This window comes from Lissotriton helveticus, chromosome 9 (assembly GCF_964261635.1).
Source record: "Lissotriton helveticus chromosome 9, aLisHel1.1, whole genome shotgun sequence".
Classification (NCBI taxonomy): Eukaryota; Metazoa; Chordata; class Amphibia; order Caudata; family Salamandridae; genus Lissotriton; species Lissotriton helveticus.
The window spans coordinates 968,102,907-968,118,928 of NC_136070.1; positions in this window are offsets into that span (position 1 = coordinate 968,102,907).

Consider the following 16,022-nt stretch of genomic DNA (forward strand, 5'->3'; position numbering starts at 1 on the left):
TTGACAACTAGTTTTCGAAATTCAAAGTAAGTGCTGAAAAAAATAACGACATTGGAAACAAACCAACATACAATCACATACATTTCATATTATAAAATTACCTTTTTCTCTTTTTCTACAGAAGTATTGCAAAACCCAAACTGCCACTTTCTTCCTTTTTGCAGAAAATAACTCGGACAACAATTCGACTCTGCATTCATCGAACAAGGCAAACATCACATTATCCTCAGGTAATTTAAAACTCTTTAAAAATTCAAACCCTAAGCCATAAAGTTAGCAAAGCAGTCAACGGAACTTAGAATTTGTTTCTCTAGTAGTGTTTTTAACAGTTCTCTTTTTCCACAGGCTAAATCTGTTAACAAATGTATCTCTTTTTCTTTCCAGGCAAAACAACACAAGTCTGCAATTAAACAAATTAACAAACACATATACTTAAACATTTTCTTTTCTCTTTTTTAGAACAGATTTACCAGCAATGGCTACAGCATGTCAAGTACATTATGTGAAATCACGTACAGGAAACAAGCTTTTAAAGTATGTAGCTAGAGCAATTGTATGACATTACAATGCGTTGTTTTAGCACACCTGTTTTTTCTTCGCACGTTTTTCCACACATACCATTGCCACACGTTTACAATTGTTCACATTAAAAATTCATCTACCACGCAAACAATTAGCACACAGACATTCATCACGCACACCATTTCAATCGATTTGATTATAAAGTTACTTTCATTAGAAGGTGGCAGGTAACTCTGTGAGTGAAACCCTGGTACTGCTTAGTGTGTCCAATCATCTCAGAATTTTGAAGCACAATGCACACAATATGGAGGAAGGGCAACTTTATACGTGTAATCGAGGTATACCACTAATACATATTAAATATGTTCTGAAAATGATTTGTTTTGTGCATTTAAAGTATGACTGAATAGCTATTTAAAAATGTTGACCGAAATAAAGTTACTTTGACTTGACTTGACTTGAAAATGTTTTCCGCCTGCATTACTAATGTGACCCACTCAGTTATCAACTGAATGAAATATAACCTTTGCTACATAATTTACACTTTTATTTACAGAGTTTTTAAACATTGTTGGTTTAAACAACACTGCAAGTGTAAATTGCATATAAAACCAATATCGAAATAAAATACAAAACAAAATACCTGCGTCTTAACACACCTACACCATTGCCCCAAACCCTCTGCATCCCATCCCAGTATTTTTAATATTTTTATTTTTTTATTTTTTTATTTTTTGAAGACCTTTATTTATAACGGTGGTACACAAAGCCCAACATAAAGCCCGAAGGCTTAGTAGTACAGTACACAGCAATACGTCAGTGTATAGAGGATTAGTTACAGATTTACAGAGGTCAAATTTCAAATTTCAGTTCGTAAGGAGAAGTAGTATCAGGACAATTTAAATCAGAACATTGATTTCAGCCGCTAAGATCAGGAGAAATAAGTACACGTTTCGTTTGTTATACAAATACTGCAACTATCCTCATAGGAGGAAGCATATGAATGATCAGTAGTACACACCAATTAAACTTAAATAATCGGGAAGTCAGTCCACTATATAGCTCATAAGAAAAAAGAAAAAAGAATAGAAGGCCCATAGAACAAAAAGAAATAAACGAAAAACCCTCCGTCCCACCCCCCACCCCGCACCCCTGCAGTTGGCTACGGCCTACCGCCCCTAGCAGTGTGCCTGTCGCCCCAAAAAAGGAGTCCCGAAGTATAGAAAGTAAGAAAAGGGTCCTAACCTATAACTACAATAAGAGTAGTGGGAAGCGGGGAGGAGCCTTCCACCAGTCCCTCGGCATCTCCCTCCCGTAAGTCAATAACAGCACAGAGTGTAAAGTCCGGTAACAAGAACCATCACTAGCAAACAAGTTTCATAGCACAAGTTCGGCATATGGCGCAATCAGGGAAATCAGCACGTCGCACATCTATCACGGTCAGCAACGAAGAAACTGTAGGATTGTAGTGGGCAGTGTTCATCCCTGTCCCGTCTTATCTTTTCTGCCACTGCTTACCAAAGTGTCCCAAGCGAGCGTGAACAGCAGCCCAAAAGCGTCAATTTGATTCAACCACACCACGGCCATACCCTTCTCACGCTGATCCAGTGATCCCGGCCAGGGCCAAAAGTACACCTTCCACATGATACGCAGCGGAGCTGGGCCAGGGAGGAAAGTCTCAGTGTCAAACAAAAGCTGGAGTGGCCCCCGGGTGACCGGGAGCACGACTTGGGGCGAGCACTCACGTCGCGATTCCAATCCGAAGACCACATGTCGTCCCGGGCAAGCAATATTTTCAGCAAGGGACGTTCAGGGGCTAGGGGTCTCAAATCTGTCAGTGCCGCATAGTGCCGCCATCTTGTTGTAGACGGGCATAGAGGGAGGCATGTCGCTATGTACCCGTTGAGCAGCCATTCTCGATCGCCCCAGTGCACACACGATATCATCCACCTTGCTGGTCAGGGTTCGGACATAATGCATCAGGTCGTGTCGAAGGGCGACAATAGCTGCCATAAGACCGCCATAGTACCCGTCTCTTCCGTGCCCCCTCTCCATCATGTCTCTCTGCTCCATACGTCCACGTCCCCCTCGTGACTCAGTCTCCTTGAGGCTGCACTCCATAGTGCACGTTGCGTTCATTGGCAGAGACCCACTGATTCGGGTCAGGCAACACACAAAGGGGCACCAGATATCTGCGTAGCGCAATAGTGACCGACAAAACCAATATGGTGCGATAAGCCACTATCTATAAAAGGGGGGGGGCAGCCCCGCTCGATGTTAAGTAAGCAGAAATTCGGGAGCCTCCCGCCGACAGCGGGACAATGCACCAGCAGTTTTCTCGGCAGCAGATGATCAAAGTACCTGCGATCGTGCGATTCACCCCAAACAAATCGTCAGGCACGCCTAGGAGTCGTGCCTGCAGTCCAGCAGGATATGTGTTTCGAAAGTCGGCCGTTTCTCGCCAGAAATGATCCGACCGGCACCTCTCAGTCGCCGACGCCCGTTGTTGTTCACTTGGTGGCCAGCCCCGATATCTACTCGAGGCCCCGGTCACAGGGCTGCTACGGGCCGCAAACTCTAGCTGAGTGTTTCTCCCGTTTGCGAGTGGGCTCGAGCCTCAGGATTTCTCCACGGCTCGTCGGAAGTTGGCATTTTCCTCAATATGCCGTTTCAGTGCAGGATCGCCGGCAGGATATGCGCACAGGAGGAGACGGTCTTCGGAGCCGAGGGACTAGGCGCCCGTCCCGGACGCCATCTTGGCTCCTCCCCCGTATTTTTAATATTAAAAAGTAATTCCTGAGCAAAACCATACTTAACCACCCAGTGCCCCTAACCCCCCTGCATTCTGTTCTGAGAGTATATTATCATATATTACTTTCAAATTCATTAACAAATTAATAATATATCATTTTGAATACATTGTTACATTCATTATTATTTTTTACCAATTCAAAATAATAAGGTGAAAGGTTTCTCAAAGATTAACGCTGCCACCTACTGATGAATCGCGTGGTAAAGTCTTGCAATGTAAGGACTTGCATGCCAACGGTCATTTTGTTGTGACTAGTGCTTGGTAAATGCAGTACAATGTTAAAACTTTGGAGTAAAGGCTATTTCCCCTATCTCTACTGTACAGAAAGATTGACTACGCCCAGGAGTCATTGGAGGTGTGTAATATTTCTCTTGCCATTGCACAGGCAGAGCGGTTACTCTGGAAGATACCATTGTTAGGACAACAGAGCATAACCACTCTGCCTCTGAATGGAAATTAAAGTACGAGAAAATGTACAACAAATAAAACTCCTAGCAAGCACCTCCAATGAGCCCTGTGGTTCAGAATTGAGTGAGGTAGCACAAAACATTACCATACACGTTGCTAGTAGCATGCCTACTCTACCCAACCTCAGGAGAATGGTCCAGAGGCAAAAACTGGCCGTGTAACCCCACACACCTATAGAGATATTAACATCTCCCCTCAATTAACTGTAACTTTCTCTAATGAACCTTTTCTCCTGCATTGCAATGAAAACCCTCAAAAACTATTCTTTTTAGCACATCTCATAACCTAGGTACACTGGAGAATAGTCCAGTTTGGATGATGGATAGCACGTTTGAGTCAATATCCCATCCACGCACCCAAATCTATACTATTCATCCTCAATTTACACTGAGTTTCAGCAGTGGTCAAATTCAAAACGATCAATAAAAGTCCTAGAAAAGTGATAATAGATTTTGAATTGATCATGATTAATACAGTCACAAAATTGTGCCCTGACACCCAAATTCAAGTCTGGTGTTTTCACTTTTCTCAGGCATATTGGCAAAAAATTTAAAACACATCCTTAGTTGAGGATTACTTGGCAAGCAGTAAGCCACAATATGAGTTAAGGAAATTACCTGCATTATGTTTTGAACCAACTGACAGTGTAGATGAGTTCTACACTTTGAATACTGAATATGAATTTTTTACACAAAATGAAGTCAGATTGACAGCATTACTAAGGGCCCGATTTTGAGTTTGACTGCCAGACTTTCAGTGGCACAGCAGTGGTGGTCCTGCAGGCGCCATATTACAAGGCAGCTTTTTGGACAATCCACCGATGCGCCGGCTGTGTCATGGAACAGCCATTCCCTGGTGGTGGTGCAGCGGACAGGGCTATTCAATATGCAAGCCTTTTCATGGCAGGCTCATCGCCATGAAAAGGCTGGTGGTGGGGGAACAAAGGGGACCCTACAGGGGCTCCCACCGCCACTGGGATGTATTCTGGGGAGTACAACATATGCATGCACCCCACCTTTCAGCACGACATGGACTTCAGTCCATGCAGTTCTGGAACCTCTTTTGCATTCCAATTGCAGTGCCTGTTTTCAGGGCACTGCTGTGGGAATGGAAAAAGAAAAGCCTGCCAGACACAAGTTGTACTCGTAATCTGGTGGGTGGTCCCAGCACGGTTTTGGCATTGCGGTGCTGGTGCAGAGCCGGCGCAGCACTGCGAAAGTGATAATCGGCCCCTATATTACTTTGAAGATACGTGTATCGGCCGCCTAAGCAGGTCGGCTCGCAGGAGGAAGCCAAGGTTTCCCATTGAATGATGGAACTGCTATACGACCTGCTTAGAGGGTGATGCAAAAATGAACAATGCCATAGAGGGATGGCAAAATTCCTTCAACAAATCAATTGTCAAACATCACCGAACCTCCATAATTTTGAAGAAGGAACAAAGTATCCAAGAAATGAGACTTGCAGAATCACTGTCAGTTAGCCTGGACCCACGAGTGTCCAAAATAGTAAAGAAATGTCTGAAAGACTATTGGGAAAAATTCAACAATTTTCGTTGATGGTGGCTTCAGACTAGCTTGACAGTCTTGCATGCATATTACATTTCTAATCCTTACTAACCACTACCTACATTACTTGCCAGTTTTAAAACTGCAATACAATTCAGTTGATATTTTAAAAAAAAATGTGTATTCCAAGTTAAAGGACTTTTGGGGTTGCTAATTGAAGCTTTCTTCCTTGTTTCAACCCTTGGGGCCCGATTACGATGCGGTTAGGAAGGCCTCCTAACGGCATTTGCTCCGTCCGAATCGTATCGGGAACGTGTCTTTCAGACCGAATTGGAAAGGGTTCCGACCAACCGATTACCATGCGAGTTAGGCGTTAGGAATATCCCAATCCTAACCCGACAGTGTTTGGAATGACCGAGCCGTACGGAGCAGAATCGTACGTCTCTATGGGCCACATTTCCGAACGACCGATTACGATGCTGGATTCAGATAGCCTTTAGGAATCGTGCCATCACTCTCGAATCGGCAGTCCGAATCAGGCTTTGGGGACCCGTAGCACCCCGATCCTTCCCAATTGGGTCAGTGGGGGTGCCCATGGGTCCCCCCTTACGAGCCATGCACAGAATTGGTCGGAAACCATTCCCAAACCGATTTGGTGGGGATGCTTTCCTAACTGCATTGTAATCGGGCCCTTGCTGACGTTTTCAATCCACATGTCATCAAGAGTCTAACTGTAAAATTAAATGTAATTTCATTTTGTCCCAATACAATAATACTTAGGTATTAAAATTAAACGTGATTATCATTACACTTCCCAATTCATAACCTCAATATCCCTTGCATCCCGTTCCTAAAGGAGAGTATTACATTTTTTATTATTAATTAATTGCAATTCTAAAATACATTCTTACCCCTATAAATTAAACAATTCCCCACCCATAACCCCTATATCCCTTGCATCCTGTCCCTAAAGGCAAGTGTTGTAGTATTTATAAAAATAATTTAGTGTCATTTTGAAATTACTTTTAAATACATTTTAACCCTATTTTAATTAATTATTTTGTAATTAGGTTTTTATCAATTATTTAAAATAACAAATATTAATAATTTTCCAATTGTACATTTTCATGAATTAATAAATCATTAATTATATTAGTATGTATTTTGTAAATATATATATATATATATATATATATATATATATATATATATATATATATATATCAATTCTTGCAAGAGAGACGAAGCGTACCCGAAATTGTGCTGAATATTATTTTATTCTCTACCCAGCACCGCCGCCATAACGCGTTTCGGTCCTCATGGGACCTTTATCACATGACACGCTATATGGAACAGGCCACCCTTTTAAAGTGACAGTGCAACTTTGTAAAAGCATAACCATAGAGAACAGACTTCGTGTAATTCTTTGCTCAAATCGATGTAAAATACATATTGTTACTGTGCAAATCGCATAACTGAATAAAGTGCAAATTTACAATTCATCAATAAATAATAACAATAAATATCCTCTAAAACTGGACCAATATTTGTCAGGCCAATTAAAATCCTAAAAACATGACTCAATTCGAATCTATGTTGGGAATATGAGGATAAGACAATTATACAATATTTAAGATTCTATGACTAAAATTCATATATAAATATTGTTGTCAATAAAAATACACTTATTCAACTAGTTGGAAAACAGATGAATGATCAATGTTAAGGTTAAAATTGTTCCCAATTACATTTCATTCAATAAGGCAACATGTTATTGCCGTAGATTGTATGAGTTCCAACTATATGCGAAATTGCAGCAACAAATAAACAAGCAAGAAATCCAGCCCATGTGGGCAATTTGATATACAGCATAGTTCTTGGTTAAAGTGCAATGTGCTAATGTGTGCCTACCCTAAACCCAAATGTGTGTTAAACAATTGATATACTTATAAATTCACAGCAGCAAGAATGGATGATAAAAAAGTAGAGCTAAAACGAAGATAATTATCTAAAAAAAAAGTCTTATATTATTCATAAGTATGTATAAAAATCTTCGCTAGAGTTCAAGCCATTAGTGTCCATTTCTAAGATGTATTGTGTTTCCAGTTTTCTTAATTTCATGTCTCGATCACCACCTTGTCTCAATGGGGGGATACAGTCAACCACATAGTAGCGTAACTCATTGGATTTTTTGGCATGAACTGCTTCAAAATGACGGGCAACGGGATAGGTCTCATCTCCGTTGTTAATTGCGCGTATGTGCTGGAGTATCCGTTTGTGAACCTGTAACCTGGTACTACCCACGTACCTTAGGCCACACGGACACTCCAGCACATACACCGCAAACTCCGTTTTACAGGTCAGTTTTTTCTCAATCTTTGTAGGCCTGCTTTTGAATGGGGTGAAAAATTCCGTCTTGTTTACCCCATGCTTACATGCTTTGAACGATGCACATTTTATGAACCCATTGCTGCTCATGATCCAAGAGGTGGATGTAGCTACCTCAGGACTGCTGGAAACCAGTGTATTATTCATAGAGCTAGCCTTTCTAAAGGTTAGATTGGAAGAACGGGTAAGTCTCTCCCCTAGTACCGGGTCATTTTTTATGAGATCCCAATTCTTATTTACGATCTTTCTAATAGCCTGGTGTTGATTGCTGTATGTCAAGATAAGTCTCAATGGCTGCTCATTAATAGTAGTATTACTCTCTTTGCATCTGCTCACCAATGCTAGAGCTCTTCCTTTTTCATTTGCTCTAATCATAGCTTTATCTACTACATTGGGACTGGAGGGGCGTGGCCAACAGCCAAGCATGGTGGCTGCCTGTTAACGGAGCTCCGGACCCGAGCCTTCTAAGATCCTGATAGAAATTGGCTTCACATACTAAACGGACAGCGGTAGCTGTTGGGGAGCGCCGAGGGAACCGATTATTGCAATCGGCGTTAGTCAGACGCTACCGGGAGCCGCACTGTGCAGCAACACTGCCGGGGCCGAATGGCGCAGGGAGAAGAGGTACAGCAGGCCGGACCAACGGGGAGAGGCCCTGAGCGACGGCAGTTGATACTGCGGATCTAGGGCAATACGAGCGGACGGAGGGAGCTGCGCATCTTGTCCCCCGCCGGCTACGGACTCGCTGAAAATCCGCTCGCAGTTCCGTTGGCAGGTGAGAGGCGGACTGCGGTGGTACACCGGGGCTCGCATCTACGCAAGCTCGGGGATACAGTGAGGCCTGCCTCTCTCCGGTGTGTGCCCCGCTAGACCTCGCACACAACGCAGAGGGGAAAACCCCCCGGTGCCACTTGTGACAATACGGTGCCGGCGGTGAGGGCGGAGCAGTGCCCTGATAATCTGTTGTGGCGGGAAAAGCCTAGATACACGTCGGATCCAAGGCCAAGCGGGCAGACCCCCGGAGGTGTCGGCCATTTGCAATTGGTCTGGCTGTACCTACCCGGGTTCGTGATCGAGGCCAGATACCCCAGTCTGCTCTCTGGAGAATGCGCATTATAGGAGGCGAGTGCTAGCTATTGGAGGCATAATTATTGACGGCCAGAAGGTGGTGCATGGAGGACTAGGGCAAACTGCGTGGGCCCTGACCGCCGACACTGTGGAGCAGTGACCACGGATATATTCCTACCTGGGGATACGCTGACACGAAGGGTGTACCTTTCTGGGATAATCGGTGTGAAGACCGCGGACACCCCACTGCCACTGCCCAGGGACACACAGAGGTATATCTGAGGCTCGTTGGTGGTCTACCTTTCTTCCCCAGGTACAGTTGCCAGTTGCCTGGAGCCATGCCATTCCCCCCTTCTCTTCCCCCCTCCCCTTGTGCGGACCACGGAGGGAGTTGCAGCATCCGGCGATACTACTTTCTGCGACACAAGGGAGGTACGGTCCCCCCCTCCGCTATTGAGGTGGTGCCTGCCCGGGTTGGACCGAGCCCGGTGAGGGACTTGACGGAGGTACCACTTGCTTGTGGCGGCTTTGGCCCGACTGGTGTCCACGGACGGCCCGGGTGTGCACCGCTCCCACATTAACCCTGTGGCCTTGCTAATCTACGACGAAAGGCAGCGGTATCCCGGCGATATGGGACGCAACAGATTGAAACAGCAGGGACAGCTGGTAGTGGGCTCCACACGGGACACGGCTGATGAAGTGGAAACCTCGCCGGAACAGGACTGTATTCCCCCCACGGTGGTGCCTGCACAGGCAGACAAACTGGACCTTATCCTGCAGGAAGTGCGTGGCTCCAGGAAGGCCATTGAGTCACAGATGGGTACCCTAACCACTGGATTAACCCTGCTGAGGGCAGATCACACGAAAGTAGCCGATACAGTGAAAGACCATGCCACGACTCTGGCGGAGGTACTCCCACAGCAGAAACAAACAGCAGCCGATGTGAAACGTCTCCAAACGCAGGTAGCGACCTTAATGGACCGGGTGGAGGATGCGGAAGGGAGAGCGAGACGCAATAACATTAGAGTGATCGGCCTGCAGGAGAGAAGTGAGGGGACTGACGCAACGGGCTATATGGAGCAGTGGTTTAGGGATCACGTAACGCTGGAAGGACTCTCCTCACAATATTGCATCGAGAGGGCGCACCGCATACCTACTGGCAGACCGAAACCAGGTGCCCCGCCGAGGCCCCTTATTGTGAAACTGCTCAATTTCAGAGATAGGGATGCACTACTGAGGAAAGCCCGAGAGAAGGCGCCGATTACCTTTGAAAACACAAGAGTCTCCCTGTACCCGGACTACACAGTAATGGTGCAACGCCAACGCTCCTCATTCCTGGATGTGAAGCAAAGGTTTTGGGACTTGAATATCCAATATGCTCTCATGTTCCCGGCACGCCTGAAGATCCTACATGAACAGAAGGCCTACTTCTTTGAGAGCTCCGGGGACGTGGAGGATTGGATCGAAGTGATGGAGCTGACAGCCGCTGCAGACGCCACTAACTGCCAAGACCTCACCAAAAGATCTCAGCAGACTGCATCAAAGGGTCGTAAGAGTGGACACAGCAAAAGGACATTCCTGACCAAGCGAACCCCGTCGCAGCGGCTGCAACAATCCAAACACCAGGCGATCATCGCGACGGCTGCCTTCACTAAGGGCCCACGAGCTGGTAATGAGACTAAATCCTCCACAGAAGAAGAATCATCTCGCTGGTCGGACTCTGAGGGCAGTGTGGCCCTGTTCCCTTCGGCTACACCTCAACTGATTACAGACTTATTTGGCTAATGCACTCACGCAAGTATACACTGTGCTATGTTTTTGAAAACGTAACTAAAGTACGCTGTTGACCTTTACCATGTACTATTAATATGCTGCTTGCAAGAATGTAATTATTGGGCTCGGGTACCGTTGTAACTTTAAAGTTTTCCATCAGAATGATACACATACGCATGCGAGGTGTAGTAGCCGCCCCCCACATGGCGAAGGCCCTTGGTTTGCGATTTTTGCTTTGCTTGTTGCACTGTTACGTTGTGGTCTGGTAGGGTTCTGGTCCCAGACCGTGTATTGGGGTTGTTGGGGGGAGGGTTGGTCACTTTCTTAACGTGGATGCCACTCTAGATGTTTCAACAGGCACTACTGTTGCGCCCTTTAAAATGTACAGATGGTCACAATGCAAATACAAGGCGGCTATAACGCTCTCCCTGGTGAGGGAAACTGGGGCTGCGAGCGACAGAGGAATTGTAGTAAAGAAATAGGCGACCTGTGTTCAGAAACTCGGCGCATTGTAGCGTTTTTTAATTACTTTTTAAATTGTCTCTTTGTCTCTCTGGGGGTTTTAGCATAAGGGGAAATTATTTTATCAGGCACTCTGACACCTCTTACACAACCGACTTACTCTTTTCCTTCAGCCCAGCGGCGGGCGCCATCTTGAGTGGGGCAGGTGGGGACAGTGCTCAAGTCGGGCCGTCCTTCCCGCCCTGCTGGTGTATTTAACGGAGCCCTTTGCAGCGCTCGGTGCCCTACAGTCGCTCTCCCTGGTGAGGGAAACTGGGGCTGCGAGCGACAGAGGAATTGTAGTAAAGAAATAGGCGACCTGTGTTCAGAAACTCGGCGCATTGTAGCGTTTTTTAATTACTTTTTAAATTGTCTCTTTGTCTCTCTGGGGGTTTTAGCATAAGGGGAAATTATTTTATCAGGCACTCTGACACCTCTTACACAACCGACTTACTCTTTTCCTTCAGCCCAGCGGCGGGCGCCATCTTGAGTGGGGCAGGTGGGGACAGTGCTCAAGTCGGACCGTCCTTCCCGCCCTGCTGGTGTATTTAACGGAGCCCTTTGCAGCGCTCGGTGCCCTACAGTCGCTCTCCCTGGTGAGGGAAACTGGGGCTGCGAGCGACAGAGGAATTGTAGTAAAGAAATAGGCGACCTGTGTTCAGAAACTCGGCGCATTGTAGCGTTTTTTAATTACTTTTTAAATTGTCTCTTTGTCTCTCTGGGGGTTTTAGCATAAGGGGAAATTATTTTATCAGGCACTCTGACACCTCTTACACAACCGACTTACTCTTTTCCTTCAGCCCAGCGGCGGGCGCCATCTTGAGTGGGGCAGGTGGGGACAGTGCTCAAGTCGGGCCGTCCTTCCCGCCCTGCTGGTGTATTTAACGGAGCCCTTTGCAGCGCTCGGTGCCCTACAGTCGCTCTCCCTGGTGAGGGAAACTGGGGCTGCGAGCGACAGAGGAATTGTAGTAAAGAAATAGGCGACCTGTGTTCAGAAACTCGGCGCATTGTAGCGTTTTTTAATTACTTTTTAAATTGTCTCTTTGTCTCTCTGGGGGTTTTAGCATAAGGGGAAATTATTTTATCAGGCACTCTGACACCTCTTACACAACCGACTTACTCTTTTCCTTCAGCCCAGCGGCGGGCGCCATCTTGAGTGGGGCAGGTGGGGACAGTGCTCAAGTCGGGCCGTCCTTCCCGCCCTGCTGGTGTATTTAACGGAGCCCTTTGCAGCGCTCGGTGCCCTACAGTCGCTCTCCCTGGTGAGGGAAACTGGGGCTGCGAGCGACAGAGGAATTGTAGTAAAGAAATAGGCGACCTGTGTTCAGAAACTCGGCGCATTGTAGCGTTTTTTAATTACTTTTTAAATTGTCTCTTTGTCTCTCTGGGGGTTTTAGCATAAGGGGAAATTATTTTACCAGGCACTCTGACACCTCTTACACAACCGACTTACTCTTTTCCTTCAGCCCAGCGGCGGGCGCCATCTTGAGTGGGGCAGGTGGGGACAGTGCTCAAGTCGGGCCGTCCTTCCCGCCCTGCTGGTGTATTTAACGGAGCCCTTTGCAGCGCTCGGTGCCCTACAGTCGCTCTCCCTGGTGAGGGAAACTGGGGCTGCGAGCGACAGAGGAATTGTAGTAAAGAAATAGGCGACCTGTGTTCAGAAACTCGGCGCATTGTAGCGTTTTTTAATTACTTTTTAAATTGTCTCTTTGTCTCTCTGGGGGTTTTAGCATAAGGGGAAATTATTTTATCAGGCACTCTGACACCTCTTACACAACCGACTTACTCTTTTCCTTCAGCCCAGCGGCGGGCGCCATCTTGAGTGGGGCAGGTGGGGACAGTGCTCAAGTCGGGCCGTCCTTCCCGCCCTGCTGGTGTATTTAACGGAGCCCTTTGCAGCGCTCGGTGCCCTACAGTCGCTCTCCCTGGTGAGGGAAACTGGGGCTGCGAGCGACAGAGGAATTGTAGTAAAGAAATAGGCAACCTGTGTTCAGAAACTCGGCGCATTGTAGCGTTTTTTAATTACTTTTTAAATTGTCTCTTTGTCTCTCTGGGGGTTTTAGCATAAGGGGAAATTATTTTATCAGGCACTCTGACACCTCTTACACAACCGACTTACTCTTTTCCTTCAGCCCAGCGGCGGGCGCCATCTTGAGTGGGGCAGGTGGGGACAGTGCTCAAGTCGGGCCGTCCTTCCCGCCCTGCTGGTGTATTTAACGGAGCCCTTTGCAGCGCTCGGTGCCCTACAGTCGCTCTCCCTGGTGAGGGAAACTGGGGCTGCGAGCGACAGAGGAATTGTAGTAAAGAAATAGGCGACCTGTGTTCAGAAACTCGGCGCATTGTAGCGTTTTTTAATTACTTTTTAAATTGTCTCTTTGTCTCTCTGGGGGTTTTAGCATAAGGGGAAATTATTTTATCAGGCACTCTGACACCTCTTACACAACCGACTTACTCTTTTCCTTCAGCCCAGCGGCGGGCGCCATCTTGAGTGGGGCAGGTGGGGACAGTGCTCAAGTCGGGCCGTCCTTCACGCCCTTCTTCCTCCCTATAAAATGTGCAAGCCAGTCAGACGGCGCAGCGGGCTGGCGCAGCGGGCGCGCCGGACGCGCGCCGAAGCCGCGCCTAAGCCAAGCCCGTCTGCGCCCGTCCGCGCTAAGACCGCGCTAGGCGCAGGACACGCTGTTTCCACTTCCCCTGCACTCAGGTACGACGTTTCCGAGTTGCTGTCTATGCGCCACACCCTTCCTAGTCCTTCCTGTTATGTACATTCTTTCACCGACCACCTCTGGGGCCCCTACTTCTGCCGCCATTGTGGTTGGACATCTTCCAATCCCCCCAGTCCTATTCCTCCCCCCCTCCCTCGTCCTCGGCATAAGACAGCCTCCCTTAGCGGTGGCCTTATCAATGCCAGATCCTTAGCGCGACACGGACAAGACATCCATGATCTTATCATAGCATCCGATCTGGATGCCTTGTTCATCACTGAATCTTGGTTGCACGATGCTTCAAATCCCGATCTTGCCACCGCTCTCCCCCCTGATTACACCATCCTCAGACGAGATAGACCTATTGGTCGGGGAGGCGGATTGGCCATCATTGTAAAAAAAGCACTTAAGTGCCACACTTTCGACCTGGCCTCCTTTAAGGACTGCGAATCCCTGGGATTTGTTATCCACACTAGTTCCTCCTCTGCCTTTTCAGGCGCACTTGTCTATCGCCCCCCCGGAAATGCCACTACATTCTTGGCCTCCCTTGATGAAACTCTGGCAGCTTTTCTTATTCATTACCCCACTTTCACTCTTCTTGGAGACTTCAATCTTCATCTGGAATCTGACACTAACCCCCACACTCTCAATTTCCGCCACTCACTGGAGATTTTCGGTCTCTCCCAATTAGTCTCCCTTCCTACCCATTGTGCCGGGCACACCTTGGACGGCATTTGTACCAATCTGTTCTCCTTAAATGCCGCTACCCCCGTACCACAAATATGGACAGATCACTGTCTCATTCCCTTCTCCATTAATAACAAAACCTTGCCCCCTCCTCCCATTAAACTCCCTCACACCTCTTTCCCTGTCAATTGGAAAAAGGTAGCTGCATTCATCAAACTCAATCCACAACTGGCAGTACCCCCCCCTACCATCATGGGCGACGCCTCATTAGATTCCACAAACTTCCACCTGTGGATTGAGAGAGTAATCTCTGTAAATGCAAAATCCGTCAGCCAAAAAACCGCCCGAGGAAAAAAGAAACCCAATGCCCCCTGGTATACTCCGGCCCTCGCTGACTGCCACCTCAAGTGTAGGCTTTTGGAGAGAGAATGGAGGAAAACCTACAACTCAACGTCCAGATCCACTTACATTCTCCAGAGAAAGCTATATCTCTCCGACATAAAAAAAGCAAAAAAGGCATTTTTCACTCTAGCAATAGATGCAGCAAAACAGAAACAACATACGATTTTCAATATCGTAAAATCTTTCACTCATCCCAAAGCACTGGCACTTGAAATTCCCCCCTCACAAGCCCTCTGCGATCAAATCGCTGATTTCTTTGAGGAGAAAATCAATAATATCCATAAGGACTTCCCCCCGGTTCCCATCCTAATCCAAGCGTCTGACACATCTACTCCCTCACTAAACCAATTTACAGCAGTCTCCCTACTGCAAACGCACAAAGCCATACTAGCCTGTAAATCAGGTGCACCCACAGATTCCTGCCCCCCAGTCATCTTGCACCACCTCATTGAGTCCGTCAACCCTCTAATCAATGCGATTGTGAACGAATCCCTTGACTCCGGTATTGTTCCTATTGAGTGGAAGAAGGCCACAGTCAAGCCCCTCATGAAAAAGCAAAATAAATCCCCTACTGATTTGTCCAATATGCGCCCAATCTCACTCCTCCCTGCACTAGGCAAAATTACCGAGCAACTAGTCCACGAGGAATTAAAGAATTTTGTGGAAAATCAATGCATCTTACACCCGCAGCAATCCGGTTTTCGTTCCGGCCATTCCACAGAGACCGCTTTGATTGAGTTGTCTGATACCATCAAGTTCTTGCAGGATGAGGGCAGGCAGGCCGTCCTCATCCTGCTCGACTTAACCGCGGCCTTCGACACCATCTCACACACTATTCTAATTAATAGGATGCGTGAGATCGGTGTCTCGGGCTCCGCACTTACTTGGATTACATCATTTCTATCCAATCGCTCTCAATCGATCTCCTTAGGCCCCTTTGTTTCCGGTGAACGATCCATCACCTCAGGGGTACCACAGGGTTCCATCCTGAGCCCCCTCTTTTTTAACGTGTATATGGCCCCCCTTCTTGCGTTGATTGAATCACATGGGATCCTCGTGACATCCTACGCTGATGACACCCAACTTGTCGTCACTATTGATAAAAGACTCCCGGATGCTGCCATCAACTTCCAAAACTGTCTGTCAGAAGTCTTTTCTTGGCTCAACCTGCACCATTTAAAATGCAAC